At 39.4% G+C, this 16,999-nt stretch overlaps 1 protein-coding gene across 1 annotated transcript in view; it reads right to left on the minus strand.

Annotated features, from left to right (window-relative positions):
• LOC149805068 (uncharacterized) overlaps positions 1-16,999 on the minus strand; it is a 79,650-nt gene that overhangs the window by 14,018 nt on the left and 48,633 nt on the right. The window lies entirely within an intron of this gene.

Consider the following 16,999-nt stretch of genomic DNA (forward strand, 5'->3'; position numbering starts at 1 on the left):
AAATTATTTTGTGATAAATAACACCCCTTAAAAAAATTCCACTGAATAGAAAACAATGAAAGGTCTGTTATAATAATCCTGATCATAGCATGTGATCTTGTGACAGTCTGTAGACATTTATTGAAACTGGATGAGAATTGTATCATATATACTCACATACATATTTAGTCCAACTGCAAAAAACAGATCCTTATCTTTTGTAGCATAATGTCCCTGCAGATCAAGGTCTATGTTGTTTGTCCTATTTATTACTCCTTACAAACTAAACAAACTCAGATCTGCCGACACATTATGTGATGGGAGATCTGGGTCTGTGCAGTCTGCAGTTGGACTTGTCTTATAAGCCTGTACATACATCAGTCTCAAGATCTACGAGTGTAACAACCTCAGCCAACCCGACATACCTTCATCTCATTAATATGTGCGGATTTGACATATTATAAAGTCTGCCAAAGACAACAATAAATTGAGGTGTAATGACTTAGAGATGCCTGTTGGCATCTCAATATTTTCTGGGATGATATGCTGTATCGATAAATATATATCAACTGCTGGAATATACCAATACATTCTGTATCATGAGTGTGACAATAAAGTTTCTTTCAAATCTGATTTTACTCATACATAAAATGCAAAACATGATTATTTCAGTCATTAAAATGATTTAGGAGAAGTGTTGGAGTAAGATGTATTTTTGATGGCAAAATGTCTAGATGGCATTTTGATTCCGAGTAGAACAAGCCCTCTGCAATGTGAGCAAAGCCCATCAAAACTAAATTTCAGAATTACAGCTTGATGAAGTTTGACTTTGTGAAGCGCAGCAGCAAGGAGGAGCATTTTATACTATGCACATACTGCAAATAACATACAGACATTAGTCATTCTAGAGTACAAAAAAACTACTGACATACCATCATCATTCTGAATCAGGCCAAATGCAGAAAGATTTTCAATGCTGAGAAAAATTAAACAATATCCTTGAGGAAGTCTGGGTGACAATACTGTTCAGTCTCAGATGAGTAACTAGGAAGATGTGCACTAACTGCATCTGCATCACCTTCATATTCTCCAATGAACACAGCACACAAGTCAGCAACTACAATATAATACTGTATTCCATTGTCCAAAAGATTTTAAAGACAATAACTTTATGTACTTTTCTTTCTTAATGTCTATATGATTGTGATTATGCAAGTGTGCGTGTAAGTGGAGTGGTGATGACAAATGAAAATGCTAAGTCTACCAGCTATTTTTTGTTTGAAACAGTAATAAATGCTTCAATGAAAATGTAATTCTCTGAAGACGGGTAAAACTAATTTTAATGATGTACTTCTCATTATTGCAAAACTTAACTTTTCACGATGGAAATCACTCTCATATACATAATAACAATTCCATTCTCCCAGTGATGGAAAGCTCTAGAAAGTTCAGAACTAGAAGAACACAGACCCAGTATGTTCCCCATGTCAAAGGCCCATGCACAGTAGGCATCCACCTTTTTACTAATGCAGACTACTTCTGGGACATCAGAACAAGGTGGCAGTAGGTAATCTGGCAATAATGACAGGCAAGTATTACTTAAGTAATATTAGTTTAACTGCCCCTTCTGCCAATTTTAATATCAGTAATACACTCTCCTGCCACTGTTGCATACCTGAATTTGCAAGAGTGGAAGGAGGCTGATGGCCTGAAAAACTGTTATAAACACAGATATACTCATGGTATGAATGTCCACTACAGCAAGTTGGTATCTGTTTGTGCCACCTTTTGTGAAAGCTGGTTGTCTGCTAAAACAAAAAAACTAGTTGTCAAATGAGAGAAATAAACTCATAATTGCCACTGAACCATGAACAACCTTCTTGTATATTTCTTGCTATTTCATCTCACATATCTTGTACACACTGGACTTGAAGCTTGCTCTTTCATCTCACCTATCTTGTATACACTGGTGATGAAGCTTGCTCTATCATCTCGCTTATCTTGAATGCATTTGGCTTGAAGCTTGCTCTTCATCTCACATTCATGTATACATTTGGCTTGAAGCTTGCTCTTTCATCTCGCTCATCTTGAATACATTTGGCTTGAAGCTTGCTCTTCATCTCATATATCATGTATACATTTGGCTTGAAGTTTTCTCTTTCATCTCGCTTATCTTGAACATATCTGGCTCAAAGCTTGCTCTTCATCTCACATATCTTGTATACATTGGGCTTGAAACTTGCTCTTTCATTTTGTATATGCTAAGGAAAGCAAGAAATCAGTTTTAAGAGTAAGATTCTCCATAAAATGCAATATCTAAAGGTTCACTTTTTTTCAATGACCAAAACACTTGAGATTCACCAAAACACTAGTGAGTGAGACACTGGTCTCTGCAGTTCAAACTACCTGATAAGGTCAATAATATGAGGACCCAAACCAATGTTCATGCCTTTTGAAAATTTGAGTGTGTCTTGGAAAGGGCTGCTCTATAGCCCTTAAAGGTAGAAACCAAGCATTCTTTCTCTTCAAATAGGAACAGAATCAAATTAGCCACTGCACTCATAGAGGGACAGCAAGGACTGATGTACTCACAAAAAGTTATCCATTTGGCATCAAAGAACTTCAATATGGAGCATCTCCTGGCCTGAACAATGCACTCTGCAACTCTGCTCAATAAAATGTCCTATCAGTTTGCTGTAGATGAAGGTGGAGAATCTCTGGGCTGTTGTGCAGAAATCTGGAACTGGGGAATTGCAAAACAGGAGCTTGTTGTTTAGCCTTGTTGCAAACAAGTCCACCAAGTCTGAACACAGACTCTGCTACAGACTAGTGAAGAGACCCCTATATGTAAGGACTACCTAGACCCTCCTGGACATACTGCCTGACAAAATATTGTTCTGAGCTGGAGTATGACAAACTAAAAGGATAATCCATTCCAAGGTTTTCCAGTGAAGGAGGTTGCAAACCTCCATAAAACAAGAAGGAGCATGTGTACCTTCTTGTTGCCTGAGGTACACTACCAATGATGTGTTGTCAGAGGAGTCTATCACACAGTGACTCTTTACTTGATTAATGCAGACCTGTAGGGCTAAAAAATACGGCCTTCAATTTAAAAATGTTTATATGTAAGTTAGATTCATCCCAGAACCATGAATACTAAAGAACTAGCTCTTCTGGCTCCAAGTTAGTGCCCCACCCTTAATCTGACACATCTGTGAACAGATAGGGAGGTTCAGAGGTGTACATGGGGAATCTGGTCAGAAACTCGTCACAATTTGCCCATCAACTCAAGTGGTGGTAAAAATCTATTCCTTGATAAGTATGAGCTGTCAGAGGATGTCTGTGTGGTTTCCAGTTCACCAGAAGGTGAAACTGGTGAAGACACAAGTGTATGCTTCCTAGGGGAATCTGGTCTGCCAATTAGTCCAAGTTCCCCAGATGAAATTCATCCCCATGCATAAGAAATCCTGAGATGGAACTAGTTTTCTGGGTTTGCTGTAAGGTCCAGCCAGGTCACTATGAACCAACAGTTAAACAGATCTTCTCTGGGGGACTCTAAGAGGCACTATGGTTCAACCAGTCATATAAATACTGGAGGAGAGGAATCCCAGTGACCTTAGGTGGGTGGCAACTACTCTCATTAGTCCGGTAAAGTCTTTGGGTATGAAGACTAGACCAAACGACTCAGTGTGAAATTGGAAAATCTCCTGGTCCAGACAAAACAAGAAGTACTTTCTGTGTGGAGTAAAAGTTGGGATGTGAAGGTATGCATCCTAGAGGTTGATGGAGGCTGCCCAGTCACAAGGCTTTATGGCATTCCTGACTGAGGCTGTGGTCTCCATCTTGAAAGGTTCCTCCTGAGAAAAAAAACTTGTTAAAAGCAGAAAGGTCAGTATTTCTGTCTTTTTAGGATACTAGGATAATCCAGAAGTAGAAAACTGGGAGTAGAAGATTAGAGACTGGTCACCTCTCTAATGTGCCCTTCTGTAGAATGGAATGCACCTCTTCATTTACCATACCAGATTTGACTGGTGGAACAGCATGAGGATCCTTGTTAGAGGAGCATGTTCCTGAACTAAAGCTGTTAACTTCATTTGTAATAGAGATGACACACCCATTATCCTTTATATCTGACCATTCCTTTGATAAAGGTTAGTAAAGCGCCTATGGGAATTGTTGAAAGAGGGATACACCGCAAGACAGACAGTGAAAACTAGGACTGACCCCAACTTAGGAAAAGTAGAAGGGAAAGCAAACTTCCTCCCTAGGCCTTTCCAATAACCCCATCAAGCAACTCATGGGTGAGGCAAAAAGTTGAAATAGTGGTTGCTTTTTGGAATAGGCCTACATCTTTTTTAAACAAGTTTGCTGATGGCCCCTCTAGGCTATCAGGATGAACAAGCTTCCTAGCCAATTTTTGCAAGGGACTGGCATTGTTAGTCCTTCAGGTCTTGAGATGCTATGGAGGGAATGAGCCCTCTGAAGAGGGTCTCTGCCAAAAGAGGAGCAGCCCAAAGAAAGTTCATATTGTTCTCCAGTAAGACCCTAGATGTGTCCAGTGCAACATCTCTGCAGAGGTGGAGAAGCTCTGCTGACAACACCATTGACATAGACGAATCATGTCTAGAGCTTTTGGTGACTGCCTGATGAAGCAAAATGATATCGCAGCTGGAGAGAGATTTCTCTTTCACAAGGCTAAAGATGGCTGCCAAGAAATGATTGGCAGGTAAGTCTATGATGACAAGAAATCTAGCCTAAAGTTCCAATGCCTCCAGTATCTTACATGAAAGGCAGCCCAGATCATCATGGAAATGCCCATCTGTGACATCCCACTGAGGAGTGGGTGAGTGATTAAGGAGCTAGGTAGGGGAGTGTGCCCTGTAGCCAAAGAGTCAAGAGCTCTTAACAAAGGTGAATGGGCCAGACCACCACTTACACCACCTAGTACACTCTTGGTCATTACAAAACCTTTGAGAAACTGCCTGATCATAGCTAAATTGTGGAGCTAAAGATCTGGAGAGTCTCTACAAACTGGCAAAAAATTTCACATCCTCTCAGCCTGTGACAAATTTCCCAGGGTAGAAAGTAACCTTGCTTCCTTATCAAAAGACTAAACCTCTTCCTCCTCAACCACTTAAGTCAACAGGTGGGAGGATGTAGGTGAGTCCACTAAGACTGACAGGACATCTTCATACTGCTTTCACTTCTGGAAGGAAGGATGTTCCAACCCCTTATCTCTCTGATGCAAGGGAGACCTCTGCACAGGGGTAGCATCATCCCATTACTCCTTATGTGAAGTATGCAAACTGTCATTAGTAGCAGACTTGGCAGGAGGATGAGATCACTTTTCAACCTTCTTTGAGCATCTGGGGCCAGAAGACCAGCTTTGCTCCTTCCCTTTTTGTCTCCCATTTATAAGCAGATGATGTCTGACCATGACCCAATACATCAACCCTAATATGGGATCAAAGCCCCACTGTCCACAGTGGCATAAATGGGAAAATAAATTCACTTCCATGAAATGTCCCCACTTTTCACAAGGATTAAGATGGGATATTAAGGAAGGGGCAAATACCAATCCAATCACATTCCCCTCCAAGGCAGCTCAATCTGCCCTGTCACCATCACTGAGCTACAGGCTTTGAGAGGGTGCTGTTCCTCCCTCAATGGATGGGAGGGGGCACAACTCGCTCTATCATCAACGGGCTGTGAACATTGAGATGGTTCTGCTCCTTCTTAATGGAAAGGGCATGACTTGTTCTCTCCATCCTAATATTTCCTCCTTGGAAGGGACTCTGGACCATAATGATAACAGGCACTGACTGGGTTGGAACAACCATAAGGAATCCAATGGTTATTTATGCATACTTTTCACACAAAAAATACATATAATATGTACATGTGCTGCACACAAGTCACAGCATATAATGCCAGCAATGACATAAAAGCAGTGTGCAAATTGAAAGTTATTTTTTCATTATAAATGGCACTATAATGAAAGCATGTAATTTGAATTGGCATATAGCAAAGTGTCACCAATACTGTAAAAAGCTGTTGTTAGATTTCATTCAAGAAGAGTCTAGTCTGTTCTCCAGCTTGAGAAAAATTCACAAGTTGTTTACAGAGCACATAATTGTTTCAGGTTTAATTCATACATGTACCTCATTTGCCTTATTAAACTGCCTGACATAGAAGATTAAGGTCTAAATGAAGGAATACATAATATATGGACAATGTTATAAAACTTTTCATGTCAGTATTCTTGCACAACTTTTGAATACTGTGAAACATTTTTGAATGAAAATTACTTAGGTATAATAATCTCCTATAGATGTTCTACCCAACTTATTATCCATATGCTGTTGTCTGAATGAAAGGTCAAGGTCAGAGTGATGTGGAAGATATTAAATAAGGGCTGTCACTCCCTCGTGTTTCTCAACACAATAATTTCCTTTTAAGTCAGTTATAAATGAATTTAAAACAAAAAATTAGTATGCAGCTAGATCCTGATGAGACCTTAGATGAGTTCAGTTGTTTTACATCATTGTTTAATAGACGTATAGCACTTGATTATTCTATGAACCCAACAGACTGCAACCAATTTGGTATGCAGCTTGATTTTCATGATACCTTGGCAGCATTCTGCATCATTTAGCAGTGTTACAGCCCTTACACATAACAGAATGCCATTTGGTATGTTTAACAGTTATCACTTTCAGATATGCATTTTGAGGGTTTTGTCTTTTCATGTCCCATTCTGACGGAGTTATTACCCTTGTAACCAGCACAGCACAATCTGATGCAGTTTGGTATAAATATTGTCTCATAGACCTGGATGTGTTGTAATATATGGGTTTTGTCTCAACAATAGATTTGGACAGAATTATGACCCTTGTCGATCAACTTGCACTGGAAGCATTCCACATCATTTACAGGAGTTATAGCCCCTGAATGCCCATCATCTTCTAACTTTTGTTTCCCTAAACAAATTCTTGTTTAATGCCCTAAAGAGCACATTTTAGTTAGTGGGGCTGATTGCAATGCACTTATCACTAACAGCTCTAGTTATTGTCAAATTTCAACCAAATTTTATTGGCAGCTTCATACTGATGACACTTTTGCTGGGTTTGATTGTCAGCATTCTGCATAATCATCATTTAGTGGGTTTAAAGACCCTGATTATCTGACACACCCAAATCAGTTTTGATGACACTTTTCTGGGTTTGATTGTCAGTATTCTACCTCCACATCATTTAATGGATTTAAAGACCCTGATTATCTGACAGCCACATTAGTGTTGCTGACACTTTGATTTAGTCGAGTTGTGATCCCTGGTTGTTGCTCCACCCACTTTCGTTTTTACACAATATTTCCTTGACTTATTATTACTGAATTTTAAGACAATTTTATATGCACTTCTATATATAGATTCTTCAGAATTGGATTAGCAGCTTCATATACCATTGCTTTTGGGTGACAAAGTACTGGACCCAAATTTCTTTGCAGCTCACATGGGTTCCATTTTCAGTATTCTATGTCTTCAGTAATATTTTCCTTTATAAATTAACTCATCTACTGTACAGAATTACCACTGTCACCTTGCCCTTTCATCTTTAAAACTATACATCCCAACTTCCAAGGAAAATGGGGTGGGTGTTTAATTCTTGGAATTAATTTTTTTTTTTGACAAACTAATTGTCATGCTATTTGATGTCAGAATTAAAAGAAAGTGAAATTTTAGCCATTTTATATTTGTTCATTGAGATCTTATCCATCAGGAATATTTCATTAATTTTTCCCAGTTTTGGGTCAAACTTTATGGTATGCCGCATACAGTGTTGCTTTGCTCAGATACCTCAGATACCAGAATAACAGTACTTTTCATTGTTATAATTTCCACATCATTTGATATTCACTTTATGAATTTATGAAATCAGATAGCAGCAGGGAAGTTTAACAGACCTTCGTGTACAGACCAAATAAACCTTCCTACGCGAACTTTCTCCGTAGAAGCCTCAGAATTCAAAAATAACGCCTTCTACGAGAGCTAATTTTCATGCATTTCAGACCAAGTGCATCGGTTGGTCGCGCCGGTGTGTTAGTAAATATAGCATTAAGGACAGGAAAAATAAAAGTCGGGGAATAATTTTTGTGTTAAATTTTTTGTTGCAATTTGGGGCTGCTTTTTCATGAATAAATTTGATCAAGACCAATTCGATACCGACTTCGTGGATCGTGAAGATTTATCGTAATAAAACCATGCGGCGTTGCCTGAGCGTGGCTGAACAAATTTTTAAACTTATTTATGTCCATGTCGCCGTTACACCAGGTCTGATGGATATTTCTCAGCGTGTGCGTGTCTACGCCGTTGAACACAGATAAAATATTGCAATTGTCCCTGATCACCTTCGGAATCTGCGTATATCTCTGTGTTACGTAAATAACATCGGTGTTCTTGTGTCTGCCACGCGAGAATATCCTAGCCGGGTTGGTCTGCTTGTCCAGCATAACATCGTCGAAAACAACAAGATTATTAACATCGCCGTCCAAATTCTCCACGGATGGAGCCTCATTTATGTCTGTGATGAATTCGATTGTGCCTTCGTCGGTATTGTTGCTAAATTCTTTTAACACTTGATAACAACGTTGATCGTCAACGGATGGTGCAACCAAGTACAATTTATCCCATTTTAGCCATCGCATGATCAAATTTAGTAACAACTGCATCTTACCAGATCCTGACGGGCCGATGATTATCATTCTAATCGAATTCAGTAATACCGCATGATGTTTCACCTGCTCGCGTCGTTTCGTGGCTGAAAAATCAATTACATTCATGTTACTAGAATACATGGATCTATATTGTGTTAAGTGCCGCAAGCACACAGCTACGATAAATCCAACCGAAATCGTTACACGTAACAACAGGAACGCAATTGCAGAAGAATGCGAAGTTTGCAAGACACGCAAGTTCAGATTTGTAAAAAAAAAACTAGAACAGGAGGAGACATTGCCGCCTCCATGAAAAATCTACCTGGGCTGCCCTGGGCGAAATATCCCGGAGAGAAGCATCTACCAGGGTACAATTATTGTGGACCTGGAACGAGGCTCGATATCAGACTCGACGATAATAACCAACCAAAACAAGATGAAGATCCAGTAAACGCCATCGATAACGCTTGTTATGATCACGATCTCGCATATTGCAGCGGGGATTTGCAACAAAGGCATCTCGCTGATATCAGGCTAATTCACGCACTAGACGCGATTCCTGACAAAAGTTTCAAAGAGAAATTGGCATCCTGGTTGATAAAAGGCACGATGAAAGGTAAATTAGTATTCGGTGCTGGTAAATAATATGGAGCAGATATATTATTCTCCACGAGGATTTTGGCGAGGAAAATCAGCGATTGCCAAACTTGCCAAGGCCGCTAAAGTAAAACAGTCCGTCGCTGAATCGTGGCTATCGAAACAGGCAATTTGGCAAATATATCTTCCTCTGCCTAAGAAAATACCGTATGCAAGTTTCACTGTCAGCGTCCCTAATGAGGTGCATCAAGCGGATCTTATGTTTCTTCCTCACGATACCGTCGATGGCGTCACATACAAATATGTCCTGACAGTCGTTGATATCACTAGCAGGTATAAAGAAGCCGAGCCGTTATCGAATAAAACAGCAACAGAAATTGCAAAGGCATTTAACGAAATTTACTCACGATCCCCGTTGACATGGCCAAATCTTCTCCAGGTTGATCCGGGTCGAGAATTTCTTGGCGCGGTTACTTCGTTGATGAAAAAAAATAATGTGAAAATCTGACGCGGTATCGTAGGTGTTCATCGTAATCAAGCTATCGTCGAAAGATTCAACAAAACACTCGCGGAACGATTATTCGGGTACCAGTACGCGCGCGAGTTTATTCAAGATAATCGATCTCACGATTGGGTATCAAGATTGCCTCAGGTAATTAACGCGCTAAATAACGAAGTAACTTGAACAATAGCAATGAAACCCGCAATTGCAATTACAAAATCGAATATACCCCTAAAGCGAGATTCCACAATTCAGCCTGTACTAGGTAGCGTCACAGTTAGGTATTTGTATAAAGAAGGCGAGGCTGAAGGAGGAAGAAAAAGAGCAACCGACCCAACCTGGAGCGTTACAACTCACAAAATATCCGCCGTAACAAGATCGTCAGGAAGACCAGCGATTTATATCCTAGATTCGTTAGCTCCTCAACGCGGATTTACCAAGGAAGAATTGCAAATAGTACCAGAAGATACTCAACTACCACCAGCGTCATTGATGTGATTTACTCGAATTCGTCCTAGCTGAGATAATTTTCTTACTCTCGACACGGCTAAATATACCAAATTTGACCAGGAAATTCTATCATCGACGATCCAAACTTGGCCATCTACGGTTAATCCTTGCGACGAGTGTATCGTTGTTGCGTAGCCTAATTTCCACGGTGATTTTTCTGCATTTATCGCGTCATTAACAAGACTAATATCAACGAAGATAATATCGTTCAGAACCAAAATCTTCTCCTTTCCACATGGCAAAATAATATTAATATTTTGTCTCCTAGTATTGGCGGGCCTATAGCATAACGGTACCTGCAGCGTGGGAAATTTCTCGCAATGCAGCTTGAATAACATTTCCTGAATAATATCACGAATAATTTTCCTACTAGCAACGATCAGATGATCGGGACGCCACAAATTTAGAAAATCGCTCATCGGAGTTTCGTTGATTATTTTTCTCATTACGTCACACTGAATCTTATTCGGCTGTAATCGAATTAATTTCTTAAATTCAGTCAGTAAAATATCAGTCGATCTATAATCAGCGTCGATTTCCTCATAATAATCAACGAAGTTTCTGAGCCATTCGTGAGGCGATTCGCCATCTATAGGATTAGGTTGGCCGTGATCGCCGCACATTATAACAGCGGTATTTTTCCCTTCCAGCCAAGCTAATATCGATTTTAATAGATCTAAATTTACCGTGCAAATCTCATCAAATATAATGATCTTGTTGATATATTTGTTTCCCATACGAGCCGAATCCCATGATCCGCCACTGTACTTGAAATAACTGTGATACGTGCAAGAACCAACGCCACGCTGCTTTATTTCTCGCGCTAATCTGTGAGTTGGAGTCAACACAATCATATCAGAATTTGCAAATAAGTTTATTGCTCGCGTTGTTTTACCGCTACCACCAGGCCCATTTAGGTAAACGAATTTACTGCGTGAAATTGGGTCAAATGAGATGCGGCTGTCGATATTTCTTCAAATTTACCTTGGTGAAATTCATCGCAATCTTCGACATCGGCGTCTTCGCAATAATCTAGAATATCTTCATTTTTTATCCTCCAAGTTCCCCAGGAGCTACCATCGGTGATTAAATTTTCCAGCCTACATTGGTATTTTTTATCGATATAAAATGAATCCGTCGTGACCCTTACCGCGATATCAGAAAATTTATTTATCATCGACAGCAAATTTATACTAACATAAGCGAGCATTGACGATCGTAAATGCGTATATTGCGCTGATTCTCCGTCAAGATAACTAATCACGGTACCTAACTTTGCTCCATCGATGATAATATTCTCTCTGTTACAAAATATTCCTCGTGATACCGTATCGGCGATTATAAAATCCATCTCGGCGTCGTTGATAAACAACCTAGCGTGTCGATGTTTATGATCAACAGATCCACCTTGAGTAAATTTACCAATTATCTTTCTTCCGTTATCTCTCGCGTTGTCACAATCTGTCGGTAGCCACACATCGGTCTGTTTTCTGTAAGATATAATCGCCTCGCTCACTGTCAACGATACTAACATCGACGAATCTAGCATATATCTTAACAACACCGTAGGGACCCAACGGCGCTGAGATAAATGCCTTCCGAACCAAATATAGCAAATTTTATGTAAATTTTCTGCAAACTCGAACGACGTTACACAAGCGAATCCGGTCATGACAAAATCAGGCAACGGTCCGTTAATCGCTACTCTTGTCATTTCGCTGGTAGGATGGCCGAATTTAGCAAAATAATCTGCACAATCGCCATATCCAAGAAAACTTCCAGGATAACACGCGCTCATGTCAACGGAAATCATATCTTCGAAATCGTACTTGGTATTCCACAATCCGCCATGGCCGTATTCGATACAACTAAGTTGAATATCAGCGAGAAATTCGTTCCTTGTGGGCTTCCACGAGTTTTTCTCCCTAGCGGCATGAGCGGCCACAGACGGAACTGTAAAGCAATTCGTTAGTAACTGATCGGGATTCGATGAATATTTTACCGCAAGTTTTTTCATCGACTCGTGTAATATCTCATCCCGGTAAATATCACCGCATGGCAAAATAAACTGATCGTATCTTTCTTCGCTCGAAAACAACCATATCGATATTGGATCAGATACGCTTAATTTTTTGATAAATCTAAACATGGCATCGGAATTATTATTCTTCGCAGAAAATTCCGTAGAATTTTCCGTGGGATAAAATTTAACAATACGATCCCGCGGAAATATCATTACCGATTGCGACCACGCATGTGAATTATGATCGACAATCTCGATTGGTGCTCCTCGAGATCTGTACGGCGACGAGTATAATATTTCTCCCGATAACGTTTTCACTGTAATTGGAAATTTAAGTTTTTTGCTCAACGCAGCTACATCATCCACCGATGCACCATCAGCGACAGTCTTCGCCCACGCATTAATTTTATTCAACCTCAACTGGGTCAGACCAGATCCACGTCGAGCGTTTTTCATGTGCTCGATAACACGTTCAGCCACGCAGTTTATCATCGGTGATTCTTTCATCGCAGGTAGGTTTTTCACATCCGGGTTGTTATTTAGCCGATAAATTCCATAAACAACTGCACTAGATGGATATGCCCTAGCATAATAAGGACCATCGATTCCCAATAACAATCCGGGCTTAGAATTCTTATCGAGAACAACGTTTTTCTTACCGCCACGCACTGGATCTCGTTTATCATGAATAATCCAAGTATCATCGGGCATTTGTGCGATAAATTTTATTCCAAAGATAAATTGCTCTTCTTTATGCTCGGTTTTTATATGCTCGATTATTTTCTTGGCTCGCTCCAGATTCATCGTAGCATCGACAGAGTTTGTTTTCCAGGTCGACCAAGTGTGAACTGCTCCGTCGTCGAAAAATTCTTTCTTGGCTCTGTCAACTTCAGGTATAATATATTCTGCCTCATCAAGATCAAATGCATCCATCGATTATATTTTAGACATATGTTTAAATTATAATGAATCAATGCAAGTGGATACCAATCGGCTCAACAAAATTCTGTGCCAAATCCTGCAGAGGTGATTATTGCGGTGCTCATATACATGCGATTCGACGTGGCAGTAAAGGACCACAACGTTGCTTAGTTTGCCAAGTTGGCACGCGAGGAAAAACTCGATTGTGTTTGGCTTGTGGAGGAAAGAATTATCGGGAATTGCGGCGATATTACGAAAAAAGATCCTCGTCGGTGATAACCTGCGAAGAAGATTATATTAATCGATTCAAGGCAAATAACGATTTAGACATATAATTATTATATAATGAATCCAAAATCAGCGATTCCAGAATCAATAATTCCAGAGAAAATGATTTCCGAGTTCAAATCTCATCCTACGATAGAAGGATACGAAGCGTCATCGGATGGTATCGTTAGAAATATTAAAACGAAGAAGCATGTTGGCAGAGTTGGCAATTCAGGATATCCTATATTTGCTATCAATGCGAGTAAAAGAAGACGCACGAGTTGTTTTTGTCACAGATTCGTGTACGAATGTTTTCACGGACCAATAAAAATCGGTCTTGTTATCGATCACATTGACGGAAATAAACTAAATAACAAATTGTCCAATCTTCGAGTAGTGACGCAGAGCGAAAATACTAAATTTGGTAACGGTGGTGGACGACCAGCCAGGGCTGTCAAATCAGTAAATCAAGAAACAAACGAGGAAATTGTATTTACGTCAATGAATGCAGCTGCAAAATATTTTAGTATTTATCCAGCATCGGTACAATTTACGGCAGAAAAAATACATAATGCGACGTTTTCCTATAAATTCGGCGTTTGGATCAAATTTTCTTATATTCCGATAATATCCGAAGAAAATTAAATTGAATATTACAAAATTTAAATAATGAACGAGGAAAACGTAAATAATATCATCGAAGCTATCCAGAATTTGAGGGAAAAAAACATAAATTTATCTTCAGATTTGGACGCAGGTAAAATCCGGTCCGAATTTGAAACAATTGTTCAGGGGAAACTCGAGTACAGGTACACGCTGCCGTCAGAATACAAGTTTATAAAGAAAATCCAGATTGCCATGTACCAATCGCTTGCGACTGTCAGCGATGATCAAATCGAGAATTTTGTTAAATTATCGACGCTGGTAGAAAAAGTAAGGTCGAGTTTGTCCGACGAATATGAGTCAAGAAAAATTACCAGTTCGCGAGTCAGGCAGCTGAAAAAGCTGGTCGATGAAAGCAGAATTAAAATCGAAGATTCCTGATTCTTGCCACAAAAAAAAAACAAAAATTAAAAATTTTATTTAATTTTGAAAAATTTCCTGGTTTTTATTTATTTTTTTAGCCCGTTTTTTTCTGGCGGAAAGATTTAAAATCCCGAAGATTTTTAAGATTTTTTATTTTCACGATCTTACCAGCAAATTGATACTCAGTGTTTCTCCGCGTATATCAAGTAAATTTCCATTTTGATCCGTCAGTTTGAAATTTATTCTCGACAATAATCGATTGTGGCATCGCAGGTAAAATGGATTTACCGGCTCTTTTATTATCAAAAATCCCGGAGAGACGCTAGGTGAAAACGAATATAAGATAAATCCCTGTTGTGCCTGTTTTGACACAGACGAATCAACGTTATAGCTATCATCGACGACATCCGCGTGAAGATAAATCGCGATGACCTCCGTTATACTAACGATACCTGGTGAGATATGCCGTCCCTGTTTGGCTGGATCATTATCATGCTGGAGAATTGATTTTGATTGTAATTTTTTAATCAACCACGCGGCATGTAATTTCGGGAATAAATCATCGATGGTATCGGCGACCGATTTTCTCATCTCATCAACGTTATAAACAGGAAATTTGAAATTTGGTAGCGTTTCCTCGGTTAATCCAAATAACGTCATAAATTTTTGTTTCTCTCCTGAATTTCTAATCAGCTTGAAGCTACTGGCGGGGGGGGGGGGACATAATCAGCGACTGATATATCGTCGATTATCGCCCGAATGAACATACCGTGATAATATTCAACATCAAACGCGAGTTGGTTCAGAATTTTTACACGTTCGATAATAATTTTGTTGCATGAGTCTGATTCATCTAAGATACATTCATGAAAATATTTTTTTAGTAAATTTAATTGTAATTTATGTTCCTGATTAAAATCATCGATGGTTCTTCTCACCAACGTACCGTCTATGGGTTTTATCTTTCTATGTTGGAAAAAATCGACGATTCCGGCAGGAGGGGACATTAGGGAAAGAGGCAACCATGAGAAAATCTTATCCTTAAGAGTGAAAGCAAAAAATAACGAGTTGGATTTGTGATTGTTCATGAGAATGATGGCATCTTCGACAAGATCTTTATGTTTGATGGCTGTTTCGTAATATCCTTCGTTGGTGGTAAAGTCAGATTTTTTTGGTTCAGGTGGATCTGGAGGAGCTTCCTCGTGCCAACCTGGAATAAAAACATCTGGTTTTTTTGGTTTTACCGGAGGTGCGATTTCAGGCCAACCTAGCACTGTCCTAATCGATGATTGGTAAATATCGACCATATACGGCGATTTTACTTCGATGATCGACGACAACGTTGGTTCGTGTGCTAATATTTTTATTCCTGGTGTAGCATCGCCGGTTATATTTGATATCCTATAGGTAAATTCCTTGTCGATTTGCTCAATTTCGTAGCTGCCTGTTGGTATAGTAACGACGGTCCAATCGGGATTTCCATCGGGACGGTTTTTGTTGGCAAAAACAAGCGAATTGTTTGATAATAATCTACCGAACGATGTCGATCTAATATTGGGCCAGCTGTTATAGACACGTAACTGTGATAATGCAATTTCCTTGACGCTAATTGGCGTTAGAAAATCGATACTAAATTCTGGCTTTGTTGAGCTTACCGATATCAGTGTTGTTATCAGCGGTGTCGTGTTTGTCACGATTTGGGCTAGTTCGGACATTATTTATATTTATTTGTTCAATCTCGGAGTAAATATTTATCATCGCTGAAAATTCGAGATCGGATATAACGCCGTCGTTAAGACTCTCAGAAAGCAACGATGATAATTTCGAATACGCCTCGTTGACCTGGGATAGTTTACTCTTGTATAGGGACAATTTTTCATTCGTGCACGAGGATATTTTTTTCGCGATGATATTAAGAACACCAGCGATTGTTGTTGTCGATGATATTACTATCGTTGCAACGATTGGCGCGATTGTTGTTACCGCGGATAAGATTATACCTGCACCGGCGACTATTGCACTTACCGCGTATACGGCAACATCAATGGTAACTAATCTACGCTGGTATTTCTTTATTTTTATCTGATACTCGTCGAGGAGTTTTTTTAGCGAATCTTGCCACGAACGCGCCTGATTGTATCGGTAGTCCGATGCGGTCATTTATTAGTTAATTTATCTAACCAATTGGATTCCATCCGGATAAATATTCGAAAATCACATAATATACGGTTGATGATGTGGTGGTTCTATCTGGTGGTTCTAGTATGAACCTTTCTAGGGTTTTTCCAGCCAGCGAAATAATTGAAAATCCGGGATGATATTCATGAATTTCACTAAGTAAAGTTGTTACCTTGAATTTTATCTTGGAGATAAAATATACTCGATATACGCCAGTAATTGGCGCAATGAAGTCAAACGTGTTATTTAGGGGTGACCATGAGTTATTTTGTGTTTTTACCACA

The sequence above is a fragment of the Sinohyriopsis cumingii genome, chromosome 2 (assembly GCF_028554795.1).
Source record: "Sinohyriopsis cumingii isolate HCF-2022 chromosome 2, ASM2855479v2, whole genome shotgun sequence".
Taxonomy (NCBI): Eukaryota; Metazoa; Mollusca; class Bivalvia; order Unionida; family Unionidae; genus Sinohyriopsis; species Sinohyriopsis cumingii.